Source organism: Triticum dicoccoides, chromosome 1A (assembly GCF_002162155.2).
Source record: "Triticum dicoccoides isolate Atlit2015 ecotype Zavitan chromosome 1A, WEW_v2.0, whole genome shotgun sequence".
Lineage (NCBI taxonomy): Eukaryota > Viridiplantae > Streptophyta > Magnoliopsida > Poales > Poaceae > Triticum > Triticum dicoccoides.
The window spans coordinates 336,524,982-336,534,529 of record NC_041380.1 but is presented as its reverse complement, the minus strand read 5'-3'; the positions used below and the strand labels follow the sequence as shown (position 1 = coordinate 336,534,529).

The 9,548-nt window shown below is 47.3% G+C and overlaps 1 long non-coding RNA gene across 1 annotated transcript; it reads right to left on the bottom strand.

Annotated features, from left to right (window-relative positions):
* Positions 1-353: 353 nt before the first annotated feature.
* LOC119287257 lies at positions 354-1,228 on the bottom strand. Its single transcript, XR_005140810.1, has 2 exons — positions 690-1,228; positions 354-598 (listed from the first exon to the last, which is right to left on the bottom strand). It is a non-coding gene; the product is annotated as an uncharacterized LOC119287257 (long non-coding RNA).
* Positions 1,229-9,548: the final 8,320 nt, after the last annotated feature.

Sequence of the window (9,548 nt, the reverse complement as noted above, 5' to 3'; positions counted from 1 at the left end):
AACAAGTTACAGATACCAATAAACCGAGTCAAATCCGTTCATTTCAAATAACAGAGTGAGATAATAAAATTTCAATTTCTTTAAAAGATGATTTCAGTTATTAAAATTTCATTTTTTTTCAAAGAAGATTGAAATTCAACATTCTAAAAGTGGCACAAACAGTTTCAATTTATATTGAAACAGCTATTTCAATACATATCTCACTGAAATAACAAGTTACAGATATTAAGAGTAAAATCCGTTCATTTCAAATAAATGAGTGAGATAATATAATTTCAATTTCTTTAAAAGATGATTTCAGTTATTAAAATTTCATATTTTTCAAAAAAGCTTGAAATTCAACACTCCAAAAGTGGCACAAAGAATTTCAATTTATATTGAAACAACTATTTCAATACATATTTCACTCAAATAACAAGTTACAGATTGAAATATAAATTTCACATATCTTGCACAACTCAGCTACACACACAGGTACATAGATGTAACTTGATTTCTGAAATTGATTCACTCTTGGTTCTCTTTCAGAAAAGTGTAACACATGCCCTCTGCACAAACAATCAAATATCTGAAACTGAAGATGCAGGAGGCCGATGATCTGGTAGAGAAACAAGGAATTTTGAAATCATGAAAAATAAAACCGAAATCATGATATGGAGAGAGGTTAGGAGAGATGATTCATGACTAACCAGATCCAATGGCGGTCAGGCTTGGAGTCGCCAGATCCGGCGACAACGGTGCGCGGTGCCCCGCCGTGGTGCCCGTGCTGCACGTAGCCACCAACGGCGAGCACGGCTGCCCGTGGACGGGCTTGTGGCGGGCGGGATCGAGGAACCTCGCCGGAGCAGGTCACCCCGACGCCCACGGGATCTGGTTGATGCAGGGTACGAGAGCTGACCGGGCTAGATGGGGACGAACCTGTCTCGCTGGATCTCATTGGACCATGAGGGTTTTTCTACTTGTACGCGTGGTGGTCGCCATGGCCGGCCGGGGAAGGAGGATCCAGCGGCGGGGTGGCTGGTCGGCGCCGTCGCCCATGACGGCGTCCGACAGTGACGTCCAGACGGCGGCCCGGACGGCGGGGGCGGCCGCGGGGTCGGGGGCCGTCCAGGTGAGAAGCTGGGCGCGAAGAGAAACGGCGCCGGCGGCCATGAGGGAGAGGACGAGCGTGGTGGCGCCGGCCATGGGTGAGAGGAGGCGAGGCAGACTGGGGGCGTGGGTTCGTGGGATGTGCGGGATCGAGACGTGGGCTCCATCTTGTATTGCATGGTCTCGTATCCTGGAATCGGTGGGGAAAAAGAAATTTTGTGGGGTCCAACCGCACGAATCTAAAAGCATTGACGAATGGTGGATTTCCAACCGGTAGCTCCCTGAACCGGTCTGCCACTGCCGACATGGTGCCGCCTGGATGGAGATACTTCAGTGGTCACCTGGTAATAAAAGTAAAACACCACAGCTTGGAGCTTCTGTGAGGAGAAAAACTGTGATCTTCTGAGATGTCCGTCGAGTCCTGGTCAAATTTCAAAAATCTTGACGAAGGCACAAGGGATCTATAATACCCAAGTGCAGGAGACGTGGATCGACTAGGGCCCTGTTCGGAATCGATCCGCTCCAAGGAGTTGTGGAGCTCGGTTTTACCAGCTCCGCCAAAATAAGCTGAAATCTTGTCCGCTCCGGGAGCGGAGTTATAGGAGCAGTGGGAAACCGAACGCTCCCTAGATAGGTGCTGATTGGAGAAACCAGACCAGAGAATCCTCGAAGAGAATACTTTGAACATCATTATGCTGTGTCTATTGTCTTATTGTCTAAGGACTAGCCATGCTAAGGACATCCCTTGCAGGTCACTTATAATTTCGCTCCTCGACCTGTATACCTTAACATTTTATATTTGACGAGTTAAATAAAAATGATTTGAGCCGAATCCTTCAAATTTAACTCCCTAAAAAATTTCATTCATCAATTGTTCTAAGTTTTTTGTTTACATGCAACATTTCAACTACATATTTGCACATATATTGAATTCCAACTTAATAATCAAGGTTCACATAATTCATGGATATTACAAATTTAAAGTTTGCAAATCAAATTATTCAAATTCAAAAACACAAAATAGTCCAAATAAAATAAAGAGCATGCCATAGGCACAACAATCAAGTGTTGTGGAGTAGCCACTGATGCTCAATACGATCATCTTGGAGCCGAGTATGAACTTCTCGGTTCTCGATGCTTTGATGCGAATAGGTATTGTCCAGGATGGCAAGGACATGAAGGAGCGCGCTCTGGAGCAGTTCGCAAATAGGTTCAAGGGACAGCTGCCAGAAGAGGCTATTGCAGTCATGAGGGCCCTGTTCAAGATCGACAACAGTCGCTCGGTGGAGGTGGAGGATGCTCTTGAAAGAAATATGCCCTAGAGGCAATAATAAAGTTGTTATTTATATTTCCTTATATCATGATAAATGTTTATTATTCATGCTAGAATTGTATTAACCGAAAACTTAATACATGTGTGAATACATAGACAAACAGATTGTCACTAGTTTGCCTCTACTTGACTAGCTCGTTGAATCAATGATGGTTATGTTCCCTAACCATAGACATGAGTTGTCATTTGATTAACGGGATCACATCATTAGAGAATGATGTGATTGACTTGACCCATCCGTTAGCTTAGCACGATGATCGTTTAGTTTGTTGCTATTGCTTTCTCCATAACTATACATGTTCCTATGACTATGAGATCATGCAACTCCCGAATACCGAAGGAACACTTTGTGTGCTACCAAACGTCACAACATAACTGGGTGATTATAAAGGTGCTCTACAGGTGTCTTCGATGGTACTTGTTGAGTTGGCATAGATCAAGATTAGGATTTGTCACTCTGATTGTCGGAGAGGTATCTCTGGGCCCTCTCGGTAATGCACATCACTATAAGCCTTGCAAGCAATGTAACTAATGAGTTAGTTGCGGGATGATGCATTACAGAACGAGTAAAGAGACTTGCCGGTAACGAGATTGCACTAGGTATTGAGATACCGACGATCGAATCTCGGGCAAGTAACATACCGATGACAAAGGGAACAACGTATGGTGTTATGCGGTTTGACCGATAAAGATCTTCATAGAATATGTAGGAGCCAATATGAGCATCCAGGTTCCGCTATTGGTTATTGACCGGAGACATGTCCCGGTCATGTCTACATAGTTCTCGAACCCGTAGGGTCCGCACGCTTAACGTTCGGTGACGATCGGTATTATGAGTTTATGTGTTTTGATGTACCGAAGGTTGTTCGAAGTCCCGGATGAGATCAGGGACATGACGAGGAGTCTCAAAATGTTTGAGACGTAAAGATCGATATATTGGAAGGCTATATTCGGACATCGGAAAGGCTCTGAGCGGTTCGGGTACTTATCGGAGTACCGGGGAGTTACGGGGATTCGCCGGAGAGTATATGGGCCTTATTAGGCTTTAGGGGAAAGAGAGAGGGGAGGCTGCACGCCCCCCAAGGCCTAGTCCGAATTGGACTAGGGGGAGGGGCGGCGCCCTCTCCTTCCTTATCTTCTCTTTTCCCTTTCCTTCTCTCCTACTCCTACTACATTGAAGGGGGGAATCTTACTCCCGGTGGGAGTAGGACTCCCCAGGGCGCGCCATAGTAGAGGGCCGGCCCTCCCCCTCCTCCACTCCTTTATATACGGGGGAGGGGGGCACCCCATGGACACACAAGTTGATCATTGATCTCTTAGCCGTGTGCGGAGCCCCCTCCACCATAATCCACATCGGTCATATCGTAGCGGTGCTTAGGCGAAGCCCTGTTCTGGTAGCATCATCATCGTCGTCATCACGTCATCGTGCTGACGAAGATCTCCCTCGACACTCTGCTGGATCATGAGTTCGTGGGACGTCACCGAGCCGAACGTGTGCAGATCGCGGAGGTGTCGTACTTTCGGTACGAGGATCGGTCGATCTTGAAGACGTACGACTACATCAACCGCGTTGTCATAACGCTTCCGCTTACGGTCTACAAGGGTATGTAGACGATACTCTCCCCTCTCGTTGCTATGCATCACCATGATCTTGCATGTGCGTAGGAATTTTTTTGAAATTACTACGTTCTCCAACAGTGGTTTCAGAGCCAGGTTTATGCGTAGATGTCATATGCACGAGTATAACACAAAGGAGTTGTGGGCGTGGTTATATACATATTGCTTGCCGTCACTAGTTGGTTCTTGATTCAGCGGCATTGTTGGATGAAGCGGCCCAGACCGACATTACGCATACGCTTACGCGAGACTGGTTCTACCGACGTGCTTCGCACACAGTTGGCTAGTGGGTGTCTGTTTCTCCACCTTTAGTTGAATCGAGTGTGACTACGCCTGGTCCTTGTTGAAGGTGATAAGCTCTACGTTCACATACAATGGGTGCAAGCCGGTTTTGCACACGCAGAATACTCGGATTAAACTTGACGAGGCTAGCATATGCAGATATGGCCTCGGTGTTGGAAATATGCCCTAGAGGCAATAATAAATTAGTTATTATTATATTTCCTTGTTCATGATAATCGTTTATTATCCTTGCTAGAATTGTATTGATAGGAAACTCAGATACATGCGTGGATACATAGACAACACCATGTCCCTAGTAAGCCTCTAGTTGACTAGCTCGTTGATCAATAGATGGTTACGGTTTCCTGACCATGGACATTGGATGTCGTTGATAACGGGATCACATCATTAGGAGAATGATGTGATGGACAAGACCCAATCCTAAGCCTAGCACAAGATCGTGTAGTTCGTATGCTAAAGCTTTTCTAATATCAAGTATCATTTGCTTAGACCATGAGATTGTGCAGCTCCCGGATACCGTAGGAATGCTTTGGGTGTACCAAACGTCACAACGTAACTGGGTGGCTATAAAGGTGCACTGCGGGTATCTCCGAAAGTGTCGGTTGGGTTGGCACGAATCGAGACTGGGATTTGTCACTCCGTGTAACGGGGAGGTATCTCTGGGCCCACTCGGTAGGACATCATCATAATGTGCACAATGTGACCAAGGAGTTGAACACGGGATGCCGTGTTACAGAACGAGTAAAGAGACTTGCCGGTAATGAGATTGAATGAGGTATCGGGATACCGATGATTGAATCTCGGGCAAGTATCATACGATTCGTACCGATAGACAAAGGGAATTGTATACGGGATTGATTGAATCCTTGACATCGTGGTTCATCCGATGAGATCATCGTGGAGCATGTGGGAGCCAACATGGGTATCCAGATCCCGCTGTTGGTTATTGACCGGAGAGTTGTCTCGGCCATGTCTGCATGACTCCCGAGCCCGTAGGGTCTACACACTTAAGGTTCGATGACGCTAGGGTTATAGGGAAAGTATGTACGCAGTTACTGAATGTTGTTCAGAGTCCTAAATGAGATCCCGGACGTCACGAGGAGTTCCGGAATGGTCCGAAGGTAAAGATTTATGTATGGAAAGTCCCGTTTTGGTCACCAGAAAAGTTTCGGGTGCTATCGGTAACGTACTGGGACCACCGGTAGGGTCCCGGGGGTCCACCAGGTGGGGCCACCAGCCCCAGAAGGTTGTGTGGGCCAAGTGTGGGAGGGGACCAGCCCCAGGTAGGCTGGTGCGCCCCCCACCAAGGCCCAAGGCGCGTGGAGAGTGGGAAGGGGGCAAACCCTAGGTCCATATGGGCCTTAAGGCCCACCCTAGGGCGCCCCCCTCTCTTTCCCCCCTTGGCCGCACCCTAGATGGGTTTTGGGGGCTTCCGCCACCCCTAGGGATGGAACCCTAGATGGGGGCGCAGCCCCTCCCCTTCCCCTATATATATTGGGGGTTTTTGGGGCTGCCAGACATAGGAGACCATCTCCCTCTTGGCGCAGCCCTACCTCTCTCCCTCCTCGTCTCTCGTAGTGCTTGGCGAAGCCCTGCTAGAGTCCCGCGCTCCTCCACCAACACCACGCCGTCGTGCTACTGCTGGACGGAGTCTTCCCCAACCTCTCCCTCTCTCCTTGCTAGATCAAGGCATGGGCGACGTCACCGGGCTGCACGTGTGTTGAACGCGGAGGCGCCGTTGTTCGGCGCTTAGATCAGAATCGACCGCGATCTGAATCGCCACGAGTACGACTACCTCATCCGCGTTCTTGCAACGCTTCCGCTTAGTGATCTACAAGGGTATGTAGATGTAACACCCTCGATGCGACTATATCTCCCACGTGTCGGGGCACGACTTAGAGGCATAATCGCATTGAAGGCATATGTCGCAAGTTAGGCAATCTTCACAACATCCCATGTAATATGCATAATAAAGGGGAGATAACATAGTTGGCTTACACTCGCCACGTCAATCAAGTACACAAATAAATTACATCATCCAAACACTCATGGCCCGACTACGGCGCCAAAATAAAAGAGAACCCAACATGCGACAATGGTCCCAATCACCCCCAACTGGGCACCACTACTGATCATCGGGAAAGGAAACATAGTAGCGTTGAGAGTCTTCGTCGAACTCCCACTTGAGCTCATACACGTCTCCTGGAGCGGAATCATCAGGCCCTGCATCTGGTGTAATAGTAATCTGTGAGCCACAGGGACTCAGCAATCTCGCACCCTCCCGATCAAGACTATTTAAGCTTATAGGTAAGGCAAGGTAAATATATGTGGAGCTGCAACAAGCGACTAGCATATATGGTGGCTAACTTATTCGCAAAGGAGAGCGAGAAGAGGAGGCAAAGCGCGAGCGAGAAACTAGAGAGCATCCTGCGCAAACATTACTCCAACACCGTGTCCACTTCCCGGACTCCGCCGAGAAGAGGCCATCACGGTAACACACTCAGTTGATTCATTTTAATTAAGTTAAGGTTCAAGTTATCTACAACCGGACATTAACAAATTCCCATCTGCCCATAACCGCGGGCACGGCTTTCGAAAGTTCAAATCCCTGCAGGGGAGTCCCAACTTAGCCCATGACAAGCTCTCACGGTCAACGAAGGAATAGACCTCCTCCCAAGACGTTCCGATCAGACTCGGTATCTCGGTAATTCAAGACACTTCGACAGGTTAAAACAAGACCAGCAACACCGCCCGAATGTGCCGACAAATCCCGATAGGAGCTGCACATATCTCTTTCTCAGGGCACACTCAGATAAGCAATCCGTACAACTAAAACCAGCCCTCGAGTTTCCCCGAGGTGGCGCTGCAAGGGGCTCTAGTTTGGACCAACACTCAGAGGAGCACTGACCCGGGGGGGTTTAAATAAGATGACCCTTGAGTCTGCAGAACCCAAGGGAAAGAAAAGGCTAGGTGGCAAATGGTAAAACCAAGGTTGGGCATTGCTGGAAAAGCTTTAATCAAGGCGAACTATCAAGGGGTTCCCATTATAACCCAACCGCGTAAGGAACGCAAAATCCGGGAACATAACACCGATATGACGGAAACTAGGGTGACAAGAGTGGAACAAAACACCAGGCGAGAGGCCGAGCCTTCCACCCTTTACCAAGTATATAGATGCATTAAGATAACAAGATAATATAATGATATCCCAACAAGTAAATAAATGTTCCTACGAGGAACGGCCTTCAATCTTCACCTGCAACTAGCAACGCTATAAGAGGGGCTGAGCAAAGCGGTAACATAGCCAATCAACGGTTTGCTAGGACATGGTGGGTTAGAGGATTGACATGGCAATTTGGGAGGCTTGCAAGCAAGTGGTAGGCATCGTAGCATTGGCATAGCAAAAGAGCGAGCAAACTAGCATAGCAAAGATAGTAGTGATTTCGAGGGTATGACCATCTTGCCTGCACAGTTGTCAGAGTTGACTGGATCCTCGAAAGCAAACTCAACGGGCTCCTCGTTAGCGAACTCGTCTCCTGGCTCTACCCAAACAAGACAAACAAGCAACAAGGACACAATCAACCACGTGCAAGGATCAAGCGATATGATGCAATGATGATATGCTATGCGGGATGCGATGCGGGATGCAAAATACAAGATATGACAGGAAAAGCATGAACCTGGCATCAACTTGGAAAACCAAGTGTGCCACTAGAAAGATGAGATGAAATCGCTTGAAAACGATATAAAGAACGCCGGAATCGGAGCTACGGTTTGGAAATGGCAAGCGATTCAAAAATGACACCGGTCTGCGATTTACAGCAAGTAGGCATCTAAATGCAACGAAATGAACATGCTACAGCACCCAAACATGACAACAAAATACATCGCAGGGATGCACACAAGATGCTTAACAAAAGTCTAGCACTGAGCTACGGCCAATTCATCCATTAACAGGTTCAAACAAGCATGGCAAAAATGCATATGACAAACAGATTTCAGACATAGTGAAATTAACACTTCTCTGGAATTTCAGATCAGGTAGCCCTCTTCGGAGCAACAAAACTACATACTACAGGACCTGAACATGGCAAAGTAAAGCATGGCATGGAGCTACTCAAAGATCTTAACAAAAGTCCCTTAGTGACCTTGAGCCAAAAGGGATCAGAAAATACAATTGCAAGCATGTGAACATAGCAAAAACATAATCAGTTTTCATACTTAGTGAAAACTAACACATGCTGAAATATAACTCAAGTAGGCATGTTTACGAGCTCGATGCACTCACTACGGTGCAAGTCATGGCAAGACAAGCATACACCCATCAAGAAGGCACAAAATGCAAGCTAGACATGGCAGAACAATAGCATAGCATGCACGGATCAACTACAACATCACCGGCAAAATTGCAAACAAGTTGGCAATCTGCCCAGATTCACAAAGTAGCAAAAGTAGAGCTCGATTGACTCAAGCTAGGGTGCTCCATAATTGCTAACAAAGACATGGATGGATAGAGCACTACAATATTAACAAAACATCTTTACTGATCATCCTCAAAAGAGGCACGGATCACTAGGAAACAACATGAACATATGGCAACATGAGATAAACAGCTCCAGGACTTAGTGAAATCACTAAGTCCTTGAAAACAGAATTAGCAAGTGCACCACTTTGCAAGCTTGCACTAGTCACCACACACATCCTAAAAATAAATGGGTTGCACCTCTGGAAAGATGACAAAACCCTTAACAAAACATATGTAGAGCACACGGGCATAACATGCACACAATAATCATGGCAAAAATGACAAAAGTGCTAAACGGGGTAGCAGATCTGACAATTAACTCAAGTAGCCCTCTTCTAACAGCATCTCGAGCATCAAGATGAACTCAAATGAAAATGATGCAATGGAATGAAATGATGTACTCTCTGAGATGAACATTTTGATATGCTATATGCATGAATCGGAGCTACGGATGCAAAGTTACGGAGCCGTGAACATGAGCACTTGAACTGAGAATTCTGAGGACTTAGCCGAATTTTACCACCAGATCTAGGGTTGACTTTGGCGCGGAAGTCAAGGATCGCCGGGATCTGGCCGGAGTTCGCCGGAGGGGGACGCGGGGCGGCGCCGGGGAGGTCGGAGGAGGCCGGGGCCGGCCGGATCCGGTCGCCGGAGTGGCCGGACGACGGTGGCGGTGGCCCG